Source organism: Tamandua tetradactyla, chromosome 3 (genome assembly GCF_023851605.1).
Source record: "Tamandua tetradactyla isolate mTamTet1 chromosome 3, mTamTet1.pri, whole genome shotgun sequence".
NCBI classification, from domain to species: domain Eukaryota; kingdom Metazoa; phylum Chordata; class Mammalia; order Pilosa; family Myrmecophagidae; genus Tamandua; species Tamandua tetradactyla.
The window spans coordinates 56,773,476-56,790,951 of record NC_135329.1 but is presented as its reverse complement, the minus strand read 5'-3'; the positions used below and the strand labels follow the sequence as shown (position 1 = coordinate 56,790,951).

Sequence of the window (17,476 nt, the reverse complement as noted above, 5' to 3'; positions counted from 1 at the left end):
GGGGCCGGGGCCAGCTCTGACACCAGAATACCTCGCAGGAGCAGCAGCCCGTCACTCCGGGGACCGGCAAGCACTCATCCTCCCGGCTGCTTGGGAACACTCCATTAACTCGAATTGCAAATTTCCTTCTGGCTCTATCAGGAAGCCACAGGGGCTCCCCGGCCACCAGCTTTCCAGTGACAGATAAAGATGACAGCCATTGCCAGAGACGGAATCAAGTAGCAGAAGTCATTATACAGAAATAATGATGTGGAGCTATGTCTGCTTGCTCCTGATTTCTGCCCAGCAATTGTCTTACAAATTGTGCTGCCTCTTGGGCAGAGGCCTGGGGAGGTTGGAGGATCTACTGAGCACAGGGTCGCAGCTCCAAACGCCTCCTGCCAGGTGGGGCACCAGCATCCCGGCACATATATCATCGGGTTCGTGGGAGAGAGGAGGTGTAGAAGGCAGGAGCCCCTCGGAGGGGGACAGTCCTGACGTGCTCAGCCATGGCCTCCCCCCCCTGAGTCCACCTTTGAGGCCCGTGGCTTGTGTGTCTCTTACTCCATGGGACCCTTCCAGACAGCCCTCTAGGTCTCCAGCCCGTTGTTCAAGTCAGACCTAAGGCACCTCCCTCTCGTAGGTTTGAGTCTCTGAGCAACTTGGGCAGTGTCCAACTTATCCTCCCAGCTCCTGGCACAGGCTGGACCAGGGCATGGCTTCAGGGGTGAGGTGACAAGGGGGAGCAGACACATGGGGCCCTCGGGAGGCAAGGTCTTCACTCTCTCCTAGCTGTGTGACCTTTGCAGGTGCCTTGACTTTTCTCAGCCCACGTTTCCGAAATTATAAAATGACGATGGTAAAAATACTACCAACTTCGCCGTATCCTTGTAAAGATTAAATGAGCAAATGCACAAAAAATGCTTAGCACATAGGGCAAACTCCGTGAACACTAATATTACTGCACAGGCAGGGAGAAGCCTGGCCCATGTGGTTGGAAGACTCTAAGCTGATGTCTTCCTGCCCTCTCAACCAGGTGGGGAGGCAAAGGGCAAGGTCCCAAGAGCCAAGCAGATGGACCCCAGGTCTTCCCAGCACTGCAGCCAGCGGACAGAACAGCACTCAGCTCTTGTCGCCCCTCACAGATGGGAAAGGGTGAGCGTGCGCCAATGTGGCAGAACCCCAGGAATGTGCCCAGGACCCAAGCTGCAGAGCTGCCTTGGAGAGCCCCTACCCCATCCCAGGCCCTCAGCACTCATACCAAGTGCCCAACATGTGTGCCAGGGGCAGGGACACCCCCCACTTTTGAGGTACCTCATGGGGTACACTGTGAAATGTGCTGGGTGTCAGGGAAGCACTCAAACTCTCAGGATCTCTCTGCGGTTCAAGGACTGTGGATAGGAGAGAAGATGTAAAAAGCAGGAAGACCTGGACAAAGATACGGGGTTGTGGTAGTTAGATTCAGTTGTCAACTTAGCCATGTGAAGGCACCTAGTTCTGCTGCTGCGGACATGAGCCAGTGGTATGTGAACCTCATCTGTTGTTGATTACATCTGCAGTTGGCTAGGAGGCATGCCTGTTGCAATGAATGATGTTTGACTTAATTGGCTGGTGCTTAAATGAGAGAGTGCAATGTAGCACAGCCCAAGTGGCTCAGCATACCTCATCTCAGCACTCACAGCTCAGCCCAGGCCTCTGGAGATGCAGAAAGAAATCACCTCGGAGAAAGTTGTTGGAACCCAGAGGCCTGGAGAGAAGGCCAGCAAAGATCGCCCTGTGCCTTCCCACATAAGAAAGAACCTCAGTTGGAAGTTAGCTGCCTTTCCTCTGAAGAACTATACGCTAACTAAATAAATGTCCCTTTTATTAAAAGTCAATCCGGGGGGGGGGGCCCATGGTGGCTCAGCAGGCAAGAATGCTTGCCTGCCATGCCAGAGGACCCGGGTTCGATTCTCGGTGCCTGCCCATGTGAAAAAAAAAAAAAAGTCAATCCGCCTCTGGTGTGTTGCATTCTGGCAGCGAGCAAACTAGAACAGGGGTGCCCCAGGAGTCAGGGGTAATCTAATACTTTGGGGTCCCAGGTCATGGAGAGCCTGTCCCTTAGGACATACACTCAGTCTTTGCAGAGGCTCCCTTTTAAGGAACTCACAGCTCACCTCCTGAAACAGCCCAGGCTGCCATTCTGGGCCACCGCAAGTTGTGACCCAAGCAAATTATCATCGTAGGGTGGCTTCTTGGGCGAGCTCCTCTCTTGGGGCCTCAGGCCCAGAGGAGCTCACCTCCCATCTTCCTAGCTGGCCACTCGCCAGGAAAGGCAGTTAGAAAAGCTGCATCCTTCCAGCAGGCGACATCTGGTGCACAGGCTTCATTGCCCTGACTCTGAAATCTGTGGGAAACTGGAAATCTCCCCTTCTACCTTCCCCCCTGCCCCCACCGACGAGGGCGGATGTGTATTCGGGAGGTGACAAATTATTTTAATATATCCTGAAATCCAACTTAATCTGGAAGAAAAGTTCCCGAGGGAGAAAAATATAATGCAGTCCAAAGTCAAAGATGGATGATTTTTGGATGATGACTATTTCCGAAGCGACTGTGATTTCGCATGAATAATTCCACCGGGCCCAGGGAAATAGCAATGCAAAGGAACTGCAACCACATGCAACCAACCAGGTAAAGCTCACAAACACAGCTGAGTGAAAGAAGGCAGACTCAGAAGACTACACACTTCCATGTGTTTCCATTCATGAATAGGACAAAAACAGGCAAAACGAATCCATGGAAACCAAGACAGCAACCCTCGGTGGGGGGCGGGAGGGGGGGTGACGAGGACATGGGGCCCCATGGAGTCTCCGGGATTGGTTTCTGGGTCCAGCTGTTGGTTATGCAGATGTGTTCACTTGGTGAAAACTGACCAAGCCATGTGCTTAAAATCTGTGTAATGCATACCAGTTAAACTCCAATAAGAAAATTACATGAAACAAAGGTATCTACTGGCATTTCCTTCCCGCTCCACTCGAAGTGGATCATTCAGTCCAGGCTCCAGAGAGAAGTAAAGGGCCTCCCTGACAACCGGCCCAATTTCTGCTTGATCAGATGGGATCTGGGGGGCTACGACTCTTGCAGCCCACCAACCTCTTCACAAGACTGGACCACTTGGGAAACCGTGGGAAAAGAATGAGGAGCTTTGCAGTTGGGCAGGCTGGGTTTGAATCCTGACTTTCTCAGGGCAGGTTCACCCCTCTGAGAGAGGTTTCCCATCTGCTCATCTAGAGGCTGGTGGAGATGTGAATTTTCACAAAGTAAAGACACTTGTGTAACCAGTGCCCTGCTTGCACATGCTGCCATTTATTTGCTGGCTCAAAACTTTTTGACCAGCTGCTATGTGTTTGGTATTAGGTGAGCACCTTGCCCTAAACAGGCTAATTTTCCAGAAGTGACAGATGGTGACCAGAAACAAAAGAGAAAAGTAAGCAGAGATTGTGATAACTGTGGAAAAATAATACAGGGATTTGGTAAAGATGACCAGGGGGCAAGGGTGGGGGTGATATTGTAGCTTGGCTGCTCAATAAAGTCCTGAGTAGTGACATGCAGGAGGAGAAAGGGGCAGATTTAGGAGCAGGGCTCCAGGCAGAGGGACAGTGAATGCCCAGGCCCTGTGGAAGGAAGACCTGTGCAGCCTGTCCGAGGAACTGCAGGGAGGAGAGACTGAACCATAGCAGAGCAAATGAGGAAAGGGCTGGAAAGAGACAAGGACCACAGTGAGCAGGGGCGTGAGGCCGGGCTGGAGAGTCAGCATCTTATTTTTACCATGAGTTTTTGTGGTAGAACTTTAAATAACCAGAGAGTACCACAGAAGTACCAAGCAATGCAGAAAGGGGACCTCAAGGACCCGGGGGTTGGGGGGGCTGAGAAGTAGGGCTCCCTATGGATCACCAGCCCTTCTCCAAGGGCAGGGGTGGGGCATCACTTCTAAAAATGCTGCATCTTCCTGAGCCATAAACCTCGAGTCTGTTCCCTCGTGACTCTCCATGGGCAGGAAAGTGTTAGGTGGAACCCCTCTCCCCATACTGTGATCAACCCCGAGCAAATATTCCAAGAAGCTTCCGCCACCCCAACTCACGGATGCAGAGCAGGATGGTCCCTACACCTGCCCTCTGACAACTGCAACCCCCATACCCAATAACCCTCCGGCAGTTATCACCCTGCACGACTCCAGCCCTGTTTAACTTGTAAAACCCTGCCCATGAGGAGTTGCCAACTCCCAACTTAGCCCCTTGCTTCTAAACCAACCAATAGAAACCTGCCAACTTCCCACTTCCAAGCTAGACAAAGAAAACCCGCCACCTTCCTTTCCCTACTTCCTGCCAGCCATCCTATATAAGCTGTACCCTTCCCCCTGCTTGGGGCTGTCTCCATCTTTAACAGTAGCCAACCTGTGCACAGACAGCCTCACTATAAAGCTCCTTTAATTGAGAGTTCAAATTTGCATTTCCTCTCCTCTCAGTTGAAAAACTTCTCAGAAAGGAAATAAAATGGCTCACTGTCCATTTACAATGAGCACGTCCTGAGCGCTCAGCCATTGCCTCTCCCCTTCAAACCCAATGTGACTCCTGGCTGCCCCCACCCCTGGGCCAGGAGAGCCCAAGAAGAGCCTGCCTCCTGGGTGCTCAGTTCTTCTCTGCAGCGTCTGAAGTACCTCCTGTTCCAGGAGGAAGCTAGAACAAACCTTTGCCAATATCAGGACAATGAGGCGGCCAGGGGAGAAGTGCCCTGATGGGCCCTAGGGAGACAGAAAACAATAAACACAAACTCCAGCAAGCTCTATTTTGGGGAGTTTTGCCTGCAGAGATGCCTACTGTCCCTTGTCTGTCTCTGCCGGAGGTGAAAAAAAAAAAGATAATAAACCTCAGCCTTCTGCAGATGAAGGGGTCTGCAAAAGTCCTCTACGGGAAGCTTCCAGCCATCTTCAGGGACCAAGCCTCCTGTCCACCCCTGTATCTGCTTCAGAGACTGAGATCCACATGGGACTCCACTTGGGAGAACATAAAGCTGTGTGCAAAGAAGAGCCACCCATCTTGTCTCATCCTTACATTTTTTAGATGAGCGAATGGAGGCCCCAGGAAGGCAGGTTTTACCAGGATCACAGAGCAGGCACCAGTCCTGGAAGTAGGCCAGCGCTCTGGTTTGCTGGGCAAAGATGCAAAGATAAGGGACCTGAACAAGTGTCCCTTCCGGAGGTGCCTGGGCCCACTGAGAGGTGTCCCAGAGGTCTGTTGGTAGCACTGTTGGAGGAGAGAGGAAGGACCCATAGGGATATGGGTTTGGAGCAAGTTGTCAATTTTGCCCTTTACCCAAAAAGTCCACAGGGAACGAGGGCACAGAATTAGGCACCCCATGAATGGTAGCAGGAGTTCCCGTCTCTGAGGAATGAGGATGCTGGGGAACAGAACAGTTGGAGGTCAGGTCTAAAGCCTGGAAGCTGGGAGAAGGAGGAGAACTCAATCAGGTGAGCCTCCACCACTATGAAGGAGCTCCTTGGTGTGCAGCAGCCAGAGCTCCCCACTCGGAGGAGGAGGGTCCCTGCAGCTATCAAGCTGGGTCTCCTAGAGGACGCCCATCCTGAGCGGTCCCTGGGCCTCTTTGGCACCTTCGTCTGCCCAGCCGAGCACATTCCATAGGCTGACTCATTGCTGGGCTCCCAGGAGACACAGACTCACCATCTTGGCCTCCGGGAACATGTGCTCTGTCACACACAGTGCAAGGTCTATGGACACAAAGCAAGGGAGGAGGAGGGGCTGGGGGACTGTGACTCTAGAAGGGCACAGCTGGGCAAAGCCCTGCAGAATGAAAACGCGTTGACACTCTCCTCTCGGACCATGGACCCAGGCTGGAGCCCCCCTCACCCTCCTACTCTCCAAGGAATGCAGCACCCTTGCATGCCCCACCCCAAGCCCTCTCCCTGTGCCTGGGTTCCCTGCCTGAGCTCTGCTGCCCACCCGTGATGCCCCAGAGGGAGCAGGTCCTCAGAGCACCAAGAAGGTCACGTGGGAGGGTGGGTGCGGGCTGAGTCCTCTTCCTCAATGTGAAAGTCCGAGGGGGGCCGGGTGTGGGTTCTGATGTGGTCACTGAGTGGCCCTGGCACGCCACCTCTCCTGTCTAAGTCCGCTTCCTCCTCTACAAATGGAGACACCAACCGTTCGACAGAGACATCCCAAGGTTGGCATGAAGAACAAGTGACACAATGTGTTCATACAGAAGCACTTTTTAAATATGAGGCCCTTATGTGAAAACCCGAATCCACCCTTTAAAGGCCAACGTCAGGGGTGGGCCACGCTGGCTCAGCAGGCAGAGTTCTCGCCTGCCATGCCAGAGACCCGGGTTCGATTCCTGGTGTCTGCCCATGCAAAAAAAAGGCCAAGGTCAGGATCCTCTGCGGGCACATTTCATACACACAACATCACCCATAGCCAGTTCTTTATAAAGACCAATAAGATGAACTAACTTTTAGCTAGATTAGCCAAAAGAAAGAGAGAAGAGACTCAAATCACCAGAACAAGAAATGAACACGGTGATATTACTACCAACCCTACAGAAATCAAAAGGATTGTAACAGAATATCATGAATGAATTACATGAAATGGATCGATTCCTGGAAAGACACAAACTACCAAAACTGATTCAAGAAGAAATAGACAAGTAAAAAATTATGGATAAAAAATAAATGAATAATAGGGATAAGGGGTAAAATAAATTAACTAGATTGAAATACCAGTGGTCAATGGGAGAAAAGGGTAAGGGGGTACAGGATGGATGAGTTTTTTTTTTTCCTTTTTATTTTTTTTCCTGGAGTAATGCAAATGTTCTAAAAATGATCATGGTGATAAATATATTACTATGTGATGATATTGTGAGCCACTGATTGTACATCATGTATAGACTGTATGTGTGTAAAGATTTATCAATAACAAAATTAAAAGAAAAAGAGAACAAATAGACAACCCAAGTCAACCTATAATACGCTGAATTATCACTCAAGAAATTACCCACAAAGGAAAACTCAGGCCCAGACGGCTTCTCTGAAGAATTCCACCAGACATGTAAATAATTAATACCGATTTTTCACAACGATTCCAAAAGATAGAAGAGGCAGAAACTTCCCAAATCATTTCACAAGGCCAGGATTCTCACATATATACCATCAGGCTTATTTCTCAGAAGTGTCCACGTAAGAGTGGGAACATCGCCCCTGACCTACAGATGGGGAAAAGGAGGCTCAGAGAAGCTAAGCCATTTGCTGAAGGTCACACAGCCAGTCCAGGCTGTACCTGGGACTAAATGTGAGTATACCTGGGCCTGAAGGCCAAACTTCTTCCACTACAGTGAGGGCCACAGGCCTAGTCCCAAGGCCTGCCCAGAGGCAGATGCCAGAGACTAAGCATAGCCCTCAAGGAGCAATAAAGGACCAAGGACAGATGTACTAATTAAGTATTTAAGTTTAATTGATTCAGGAGGTGCAAGGCAGTTCTATAACTGCAAGGCAGACAGATCCATGGTGAAGAGAGAGGAAGGGTGGGCAGGCAGATGGGTGGGTGGGCAGACTGGCTCCCAGGCCAGGTTCTCATCTCTCACCCATAGTGGACGCCTATGCCTTCAGCTCCTAGGGCTTAGCATTCAAGTCCCTTTCCAAGCAGGCCAGGTCTAACCAGCCACCCCAAACTTCAGGCATGCTTGGTGTGGCAGGTCAAAGGCTGCAAAATTCTGAGCCTCTCGTCTAATGGCTGCCTCGCTCCCTTTCCCTGGGTGTGCCGGAGGTCTCTGGGAGGGCCTGCCTGACCCATCAGCTTATGCTCCTGTTCCCCTGTAAACTCCCATTGCTCCTTGCTCAGGGGGTCACCCAACACCGCACACAGCACCTGGCAGGCAGCAGGCTACCAGTAAACGCTGAATGAGTGAACCGACGAGTAGAGCAGCTTACCGCAAAGAAGCCTTAAGATATAAGACTGGGGAGGAAAGACAGAGCCACAGGAAGGAGCACTTGGGATACTGACATTCAGGCTCTTGGCAACTGGGAGCTATGGCAGGTTCTTGAGCAACAGACTTAGAGGAAGATCAACTCTGCAGCCTGGCAGGATGGATGGCATGAATCGCGGCTGACGTCAGGGACACCAAGCAACCCTGGCAGGGGGTATGGCTGGCACACGTGAAAACCTGAGATTTTTAAGGATAATTGCAATGGCATGTGGTTTTCACCTTGCCACATACAGAAATTGGAAACAAACCCTCCCTAGGAGCCAGAAACCAATGTATTACTGGCATTCATGTCCTAATTAGCATCCAACCCTAAACCCCCCCTGAGCCGTTCATGCTTCCGGAAGCAGGCAACAAGGAGGGAAAGAATAATTGCCTCCCAAAAAGATTTGAAGAAAATGCAGACTCTCCTTAAATGCAGCCTGTAAACCAACAGCCTGGAAAGAGGCTTCCAGGGCCAGTCGGGGATTAAGGAAAGTTTTCCTGCTGAAGCCACTTAACCAGTAGCCAACAAAACCTACAGGAGCATGTCTGCAGCATCCGCAATGAAGGGATAAGTCATCTGAAAACAGAAATAAATTATTCATCCCCCACAAATGAGCAGCCTCTGGGTTCCTGCAGCAGCAGCCATTCCACAAACACAAAACAGGTTCCACGGATCCTATTTAGTGGCACAGGCTTGAGCTCAGGCAGCCCCGGGTCTGGCCTCGCCCGCAGGACACTGCTTTGCCCACCTGGCTTTCCATGTCAGTCAGCGAGTAGAAATGAAATGGTAATTCCAGCACATGGAATTGGAAATTACAACTCCACCTGGCCTCAAAGAGGTGTGTGGGCTCTTGTTGGAGAAAGTGTTTATACCAAAAGGGTTCCTTTAACCCACAGCCTCCCAAATCCTCCCCTGCTAGGGTCCCCTCCCAGCAGGAAAACTAGCCTGGGGTCAGTGCTCATTAAAATGCAGATTTCTGGGCCCTGCTCAGGAGGGTGCATTTCCAACCAGCCTTGGAACCCCTGCCTCCCCTTGTAGGGTCACATTCCCAGCTCGGCTGCAGGCCCTGCCTACTGCCCAGCCCCAGGTCAGTTCTCTGCCTCTTCAGGCTCCAGGTGTGGCCTGATGATATATGCAAAGCAATTTACACACACCAGAGCTCAGCAGATGCCAGGTCTTTGCCTAGCCTTCAGTCTCCATATTTACAACTTTGGTTCCACTCTGCTAAGCTGACTTCCCAACTGGGAAGTCTGGGAGGTGATTCTTCCTCTGCCTAGAACACTCTCTAACTCCCCAGTCTTCCCAAAGACCCCAGCTCCCGGTCCACCCGCTCAGGCCACGTTCCCCCCGCCCACCGCCACTGACATGTGGCACTGCATACACGCCTTCCCCGCATGATACAATCGCATGGCTCTTCTGGGATTTGTTGATTGGTGTCTGTACCTCCACAATGGAAGGGACCTTCGGAGGGGAAGGGGTCTCAGCCCAGTGTCCACCACACCACCTGGTGCACAGCAAACAATAAAAACCTGCGGCATAACATGTTTCTTGAAGATGATTGTATAATGATATAGCTTTCGCGATGTGAGTGTGTTGACTGTGAAAACCTTGTGTCTAATGATCCTTTTATCTACGGTATGGAGAGGTGAGTAAAAAAACATGGATAAAAAATAAACAAATAACAGGGGGAACAAAGGTTAAAATAAATTGAGTAGATGGAAATACTAGCGGTCAATGAGAGGGAAGGGTAAAGGGTATGGGATGAGTTTTTTCTTTTTTATTTCTCTTGCTGGAGAGAGGCAAATGTTCCAAAAAATGCTCATGGTGATGAACACACAACTATGTGGTGATACCATGAGCCACTGATTGCACACCATGTATGGAATATTTGTATGTCACGAATGTTTGTATGTTTGTGGTTTACAATAAAAATATTTAATTAAAAAAAAATCCGTGGCATGAATTATGAGTGACTGAGAGTCCAGGCCAGGTGAAGGATCTTAATTTAACAGCTTTCTCCTTCTGCAGCTACCCTAGGTGGAAAGGAGAAGGGAGACTGAATTCATCTGTCCCTGTGCTTCCTTAAGAGGTCTTTCTCACAAATAACCCCTGCAGACTTCCAGCCTCTCCCCCCAGCAACTTGCGAAAAGAAATGGCTTATTTGATTTGACTAAAGAAAGAAAAGGCCCTTCCAGCCTGGGGTCTCTTCCCTGTCCTTCCAGATGGCCTGCTTATGATTGGGAAACACATTTTTAAGGGTAAGGGAAAGGATCAGGAAGCCGTTTCCAGCTACCGATCACGCTCTCTAATTCAGAGCTATGGAGGAAAAGGCACCTACGTGTACACACACACAAACATACAAATCAGCGGTTCTCAGCACAGGGCCATTTTGTTCCTCTGGGGACATTTGTATAACATCGAAAGACATTTTGGGTTATTCCGACTGAGGGGTGCTCCTGGCATCTGGCCAAGGATGCTGCTAAACATCCTACAATGCACACAACAACCCCCCATGATAGAGACCAAAATGCCAGCAGTGCCAGGGCTGAGAAATCCTGAGATAAATACGTTCCCCTGTTGGTTCCCTCGTACTTACTCATCAACTAGGTCCAGACTCCAGGTCAAGAGGTATGCAGATTTATTCTCCAAATTGTCCAATAAAGGGTAAAAGGATCCCCCAGGTATGCAGACCTGCCCTCCACGCCACTGCTCTAGAAGGTCTTGCACAGGAAAGCTGAGCATACTCCCCAGACTTCGCTTAACCAGGAGAGGGCTCTAGGAAACTGAGTTTTAAGTGCTCAGGAAAAGTGCTTAGAGTCCCTGTTGCACGGTCAGGCAGAAAACAGGAAGAAAGTTTGTTTGTTGCGGAGCTCACACTCAGCAACCACGGCCATACACATTTCACACCCAGCCCCACGCAAGAAGTGGGAGAACACAAGGCACCTGGCTTCTGGCCAAGCTGAGAGCACCAGCAGCTTTCCCCCAGCCTCTGTCCTAGCTGACATGTTTTAGGAAGCATGGCACTCCAAGTATTCTTTGGCAGGTGGCCCTTTACTTCTATTTCTTTTTGAATATTCTTACTGAGATACCCTCATGCACCCTGCAGTCCACCCAAAGTATTCCATCAATGATTCACAATATCATCACGCAGTCTATATTCATTGCTATGATCATTTTTAGAACAGCTATACCACTCCAGATAAAGAAATAAAAAGAAAAAAACTCATACATCCCATACCCCTCCTCCCCATCACTGACCACGAGTATTGTAATCTACACAATTTTTCTTTTTACCCCTTATCCCCCCCCACCCATTATTTATTTATTCATTTTGTCCTTATTTTTTTTACTTATCCGCCCATACCCCAGATAAAGGGAGCATCAGATACAAAGTTCTCACAATCACATGGTCACATTGTAAAAGCCACATAGTTTATATTCATCTCTAAGAATCAAAGCTATTGGATTACAGTTCAACAGTTTCAGGTATTTCCTTCTAGCTATTCGAATACACCGTAAACCAAAAAGGGTTATCTATATTATGCATAAGAATAATCTCTAGAACGACCTCCCAACTCTGAAATCTCTCAGCCACTGACACTTTGTCTCATTTCTCTCTGCCCCCTTCAGTCAAGAAGGCTTTCAGCCTCTTATTTATTTATTTATTTTGGCATGGGCAGGCTCTGGGAATGGAACCCAGGTCTCCATCATGGCAGGTGAGAATTCTGCCACTGAGCCACTGTCACACCGCCCTCCCTTTTTTTTAAGGCATATTTCTTTTTTAAATATATTTTTATTGGGAAATCTTCACACACATACAGTTCATCCATAGTATACAGCCAATGGCTCACAATATCATCACATAGTTATGGATTCATCGCCATGATCATTTTTAGAGCATCTGCATCACTCCAGAAAAAGAAATAAAAAGAAAACTCATACATCCCATACTCTTTACCCCTCCCTCTCATTGACCACTAATATTTCAATCTACTTAATTTTTGTTAACCCCTTATCCTCCACTACTATTATTTTTTTTTTACTTTTGCTTTACTCACCTGTCCATACCTTGGACAAAAGGAGCATCAGATGCAAGGTTTTCACAATCACACGGTCACACTGTAAGAGCTCTATAGTTATGCAATCATCTTCAAGAATCAAGGCTACTGGAACACAGTTCAACAGTTTTAGGTACTTCCCTCTAGCCACTCTAACACACACCAAAAGCTGAAAAGGGATAACTATATAATGCATAAGAATAACTTCCAGGACAACCTCTCAACTCTATTTGAGATCTCCAGCCACTGAAACTTTACTTTGTCTCATTTCTTCTTTCACCTTTTTGGTCAAGAAGGATTTCTCAATTCCATGATGCTGGGTCCCAGCTCCTTCCGAGTGTGCTGTCTCACATTGCCAGGGAGATTTACACCCCTGGGAGTCATACCCCACATATGGGGTAGAAGCCATATTTTCTTGAAGATCATGCAAAACAGGTCATTATTGTAGATAGAAGTTTCGGAATGTCCTGTCAGGGAGCTTTAATAACGCTGCACTCTGGTGGCAGGGGAGGGTCAGAACATCCCGGCTGTTTGGCCTCATGACACCTGTGCCCACACACCTTTAGTCCTGCACCATGGGTCAAACGCACAGAGTCTAAACTCAACGCCAGCCCACAAGGGGAATGCAGAATCTCTGTATCATGTCTACGGCAGCTTACAAAGAGCTTGTACGTCGGCTGGGCCATTCAATCCTCTCCATGTGGAAACCGAGGCTGGAGCAGTTTAGGGGACCTGTGTGAGGTCAACTGCAGGAAGGGAGATGGGAGCAGGGCTTTCCAGAGAGGGCTCCGCTGACGAATGTCTGCACCATTGTTCAAAGTGCAACCTTAAGTCCTTAAAGAATCTTTTAAGAGCCCCTTGGGCAGCTTCTTTCTTCAGTTAAGGCACTACCTGCTACATCTCTAGCAGTGCTAAACTCAGGGGCACCTGGACACCTCAGGGCGCCAGCAGGCCTCCTACCTGGACCTCCGAGGGACCCCTGATTCTGTTCACCCCCCAGGACAACTTGGTGGCTTCTCTGTCCTGCCCAAAAGCAGAGACCCAGGGTAGCTAGGATGCTCCTCCGTTTGAACCTTCTCTTCAAGTTGGTGGGCTGGCTGCTGAGTTGAAATTAAAATTCCATGCATGCATTCTTTCATTCATTCAAAAACTGTTTAACTGGTCTCCCACCAGGTACCGGGTGTTATGGAAGCAAGGGTGAAAAACAATTCCTGATTTCCAGGAGCTCACAGGAGGTGACCTGGCAAAGGGATATGTGTTGAGTGTATCGTTCGCTATAAAAGCCCATGGCAGGGCTGCCTACTCTATCTAGGCATCAGGGAATGCTTCCCAGAAGAGGTGACCTCTAAACAGAGACCTGAAGGATAGGAAAATGAGAGCTAGCCATAGAGAGAGAGAAAGAGTGATGTGGGGAGAGGTAGTGGATAGGAAGCACTTCTGCCTGGGGTGGGGGGATAGACTTCCCAAGCAGCTCCCACACACTAGACAGGGGCAGCTCAGCCTCGAGGGAAGTAGGGCCCTTGGCTGAAATGCCATGGAGGTCGGGGGACTGCTGCAGTCAGCACCCCCCAGCTCCTGTGCAAAACACTGCCAGGGAGGCCCTCCGTGCCCCCGCAGGCTTGTTCCGTCCTCACAGGCCGGTTGGCAAACCTCCAGAGGCTGGTCAATTAAAAAACAAACTCAAAAATCCGATCCGCCCCTGCACAGAGCACAGCCTCTGTGTAAATACTCTCCAGGTTCTGCCCCGGCTCGGTTACACCCACCACATCAGCCGGCTGGCCCATGGGGCACACTCATGGTTTTTCCACGGACCCACCCATGCACTGTCTTTCTATGCCCCAGCACGTAGGAGCCTGGGGTCTCCAGACCAAGGAAACTGCATGCCCTTCCTGACCAAGAGCTTGGGTTTTGTTTCGTTGTTGTGCTTTTTAATTGCAAATTTGTTGCAGGAAAGGGAAGAGCCGGCCAGCAGTTGCACAACCTGTACTCTGCACACCTCTTCAGTGCCGGGGGCACGCATGCAATTATAACTACAGAGCCGTTTTGTGGTCATGGCGACTCCTGTCTGTGTCTCCTGGTGGGGGAGCAGCGATCCCTCTATTGGGCGGGGGGGGATGCCTCGGACTCCCTGGAAAAGCTCTGCCAGAAGCCTGGGGTCTGGACTCACTAGTGCTGCAGAGCTGAAACCAGAGCCAGGGGGTGATGAGTTTGTGCTCAGGCCTCCCAAATGTTTCCATTTTTATTATTTTTTTAACTCGAACTATTATCATAACTGCACTCTCATGAATGAATGAATATGCATTCACGCCAAAGGGCAAGGTCTACCTCTGACCCTGTTAAATTACATCTTCTTTTCAGCTAATCCTTTCAACTACCAGAGCTTTTGAAATTTTAATAGCCCTCCGGCTTTGGATCCGCAGCCAAGTTGGTAAACATGCCACAGCTTATAAAGTGATGGACGAAAACGCTGAAGTGGTTGGGACGAAGCCATATGATATATGTTAAGAGCTGTCCCGTGCTGACCAGCACCCCACATCCAAGGCCTTTAGGGTATATGCAGCCGGTGTCATGTAGGTTCTCCATTAGTCCCCCAACCCCCCCAACCCCCCCCAAAAAAAGCGCAAAAGGGTCAGCCCTGCCTCTGCTGAATTTGAAGTGCTGGGTCTACAGCTCTGTGACAGCCTAGCATGCCAAGTAAAGGATGTCGTCTTTGTGTGGCCTCAAACTTAGCAACCCTTAAGAGCTTCAGACCTGCCTCCCAGTTCCCGCTGCTACCGAAAGGGGGTTACAAATACCTTCCCACCTGCAACACCTTCACAGTATTTCTGCAAAGCAGCAGTCCAGGATATTTTGCAAACAGAATGATGGGGGCACAGTTTTTGTTTGTTTTGCAACGGTGGTGCTGGACTGCAAATCTAGCCTTCCGAATCCTTCACTCACCCTGTGGATGGTCATGGGGCCCAAGGATGGAGTTGTGAGGGAGTCAGCATGGTAGGGTGAGGACAGCACGAGATTAGCTCTTGTCCCAATTCCCAGCCCAGGTCTGACCTTCCTGGCGAATGAAGGGGGCCCAAGAAATCACCGTTCGTAAAATGAGTCATGTCCAAGCCCCCACATTTCTATGACTTGACCTTAAAAGCTATGCTTATAAATAATTTTTAATAACCCAGGAGAACAGAATGATATAATATTAAATGGAAAGGGTGGGACCTGCAGTGTATATATAGTATAAAGTCAATTTCAACATGCACTCTGTCTCTTCACCCATCAGTAAATTAATTCTGACGAGAAAAACGACCCAGATGTCAGATTGTGATTATCTCTGAGTTCCAGGATTACCGATTTTATTTGCTCTTTTCTTTTCTGAATTTTCACATTTTCTACAAGGAGCCTTTAATGTATCTAATTGTACCACCCTCCCATTAAAAAAAAAAAACTTAAGCACGTGCAGATAAAACAGAGTCGCAACCAAATTTCTCTCTGGCTCCTACATGCCTTGCAAATGTTAACTGTTCATGAAAATGAGCCCCACACTTCCCTTCAAAGCCGTCTTTAAAAAAACAAAACAGGGTGGGCCACGGTGGCTCAGCAGGCAAGAATGCTTGCCTGCCATGCCAGAGGACCCAGGTTCGATTCCCGGTGCCTGCCCATGTGGGGAAAAAAAAAAAAAAGACAAAAACAAACCATGGAACTACACCTTTCTCCACTTTGTCTTGGGCAAAGTATGGTATTTGGAAATGTGAGAGAATTCAGAGCAGCTGGGTGCATCCTCTGGATCCCACAAATGTCTTAGATCACACTGAGAGCCCTAAATCCTAACAATTTACCCTTAAAGGGGCAATGTCATCTCAGATTCCAAAACCAGAGCTAAGGGAGGGGTGAGCCCTGGAAATCAGCTCGTCCGATTCATGCACCTGGCCAGAAGTTCAGAGCCTCACCTGGCCCACGCACCTGGCCCCTCTCTGGTCCAGCCCTCCCTTCCTCGCACAGGGCTCCAACGCCCTCTCCTCTGAGATGCCTTCCCTGCTCGCTCAGCAACTAGATGCTCCCGGGATGACGGCAGCTGTTCCTCTAGGTTTCCGTCTTTACTTTCCACCCTCCTGGGCAGTTCCACAGAACAGCACACATCCCAGTCATTATTTTTGTTATCTTGATACCAAACCCAATACTTGGCACCTGGGGGTTGCTAAGGTTATCAGCTGTTGAGTGGAAGGAAGGGAGAGAGGCAAGCGGGCAGGAAGGAAACCAGGCACTGCTCCTGTTTCTGCCCTCAGGAGTTGGTGATCTGGACAAGGCAAAGGCAGGTGGAAAGTATGATGGCAGCAAACAGGAAGGAGGGAGCTTCCAGGAGAGAAGCACTTACAGTGGGCCTTCCTTGGAGGTGGCCCCGGAGCTCTCCAGGCAGAGTGGAAGAGAATTCTATGTAGATGAACAGCACGTAAAAGAAACACAGAGAGAAGCATGCCCAAAGTGGGACAAGATATCCGAGGGGCAGCACGTTCTGAGCAAAGTGGCAGCAGTGGGCAAGCCTCTCCAACTACTTTCCTGAATTATTCTATTAATTCTAATAGCCTTTCTATTGATTCTTTCATTTTCCCCTTTTAGATACAAAAGAAAAGCAGAAAAGGAGCAGATGTTGGTTGCGAGCTCACCTGGTACCGGGAACCTCCAATGCATAAGGCCCTGCCTTACAGGTGTTATCTGATTCCATTCACTCCTTCAACCCGAGCAGGTGGGTACTGTCCCCAGCAGACACACAAGGGAACTAAAGCCCGGGGATTATGTAACTTGTCCAAGGTCACACAGCTTCTAGGGCTGAAACTCAGGACAATTCTGACTCCAGAATTCATGCTCATTGCAACATGCCATGCTACAAAAAAAAAAAAATGATACAGTGGTTGCAATATGTATTCTTACTTCAGATTCTTGTCTACTTGCTTTGTCTAGAGTTTCCTCGACAACAGGAAATAAGAGTGGTGGTTGCACACATTCCTTCTGTGCTTTGAGATTTCCTTCTTCACCTGGAAGGTTCCAATAACACAGACATCACCCGGGGGCTGTACAACTGCCCCTGAGAGAAGCCACTGAGATCCCCGGCCCAGGCCCACCCCAGGACTGTGTCCCAGGCAGGAGATGCCCCTTTGTCAATATGTTCCGCCTGGCGAATTCGTGAGAAGAACAATGTTTTATGAAAAAAAAAGTAGGTTTTAAAACAGCAGCTTGATCTCATTTATGAAATTATATCTATCAGAATACACATCTGCGCCTAAAGAAACCTCAGGTAGGACATACGCCAAAGCGCTGCATCTAGTAGGGGGGATTATGGATAGGAATTTTTCTCCACCCCCCCTTCTACTTTTAGAAGCATTTTCAAATTTTTCTTCCCTAAAGACAGATAACTAAGGAAGAGACCCAGATTTCCCTC

At 49.2% G+C, this 17,476-nt stretch overlaps 1 protein-coding gene across 7 annotated transcripts in view; it reads right to left on the bottom strand.

The window, feature by feature from the left end:
• The window catches only part of HPCAL1 (hippocalcin like 1), a 135,743-nt gene that overhangs the window by 37,380 nt on the left and 80,887 nt on the right, over nucleotides 1-17,476 (bottom strand). For 2 of the 7 annotated variants that reach the window (XM_077153170.1, XM_077153173.1), the window contains exon 1: nucleotides 16,704-17,232. The exons of 3 other annotated variants lie outside the window; for them this stretch is intronic. The gene's annotated coding sequence lies outside the window, so the exon portion shown is untranslated. Of the gene's footprint in view, nucleotides 1-16,703; nucleotides 17,233-17,476 lie in introns of those variants that run through there. 2 more of the 7 variants (XM_077153172.1, XM_077153169.1) reach the window with 2 other exon arrangements.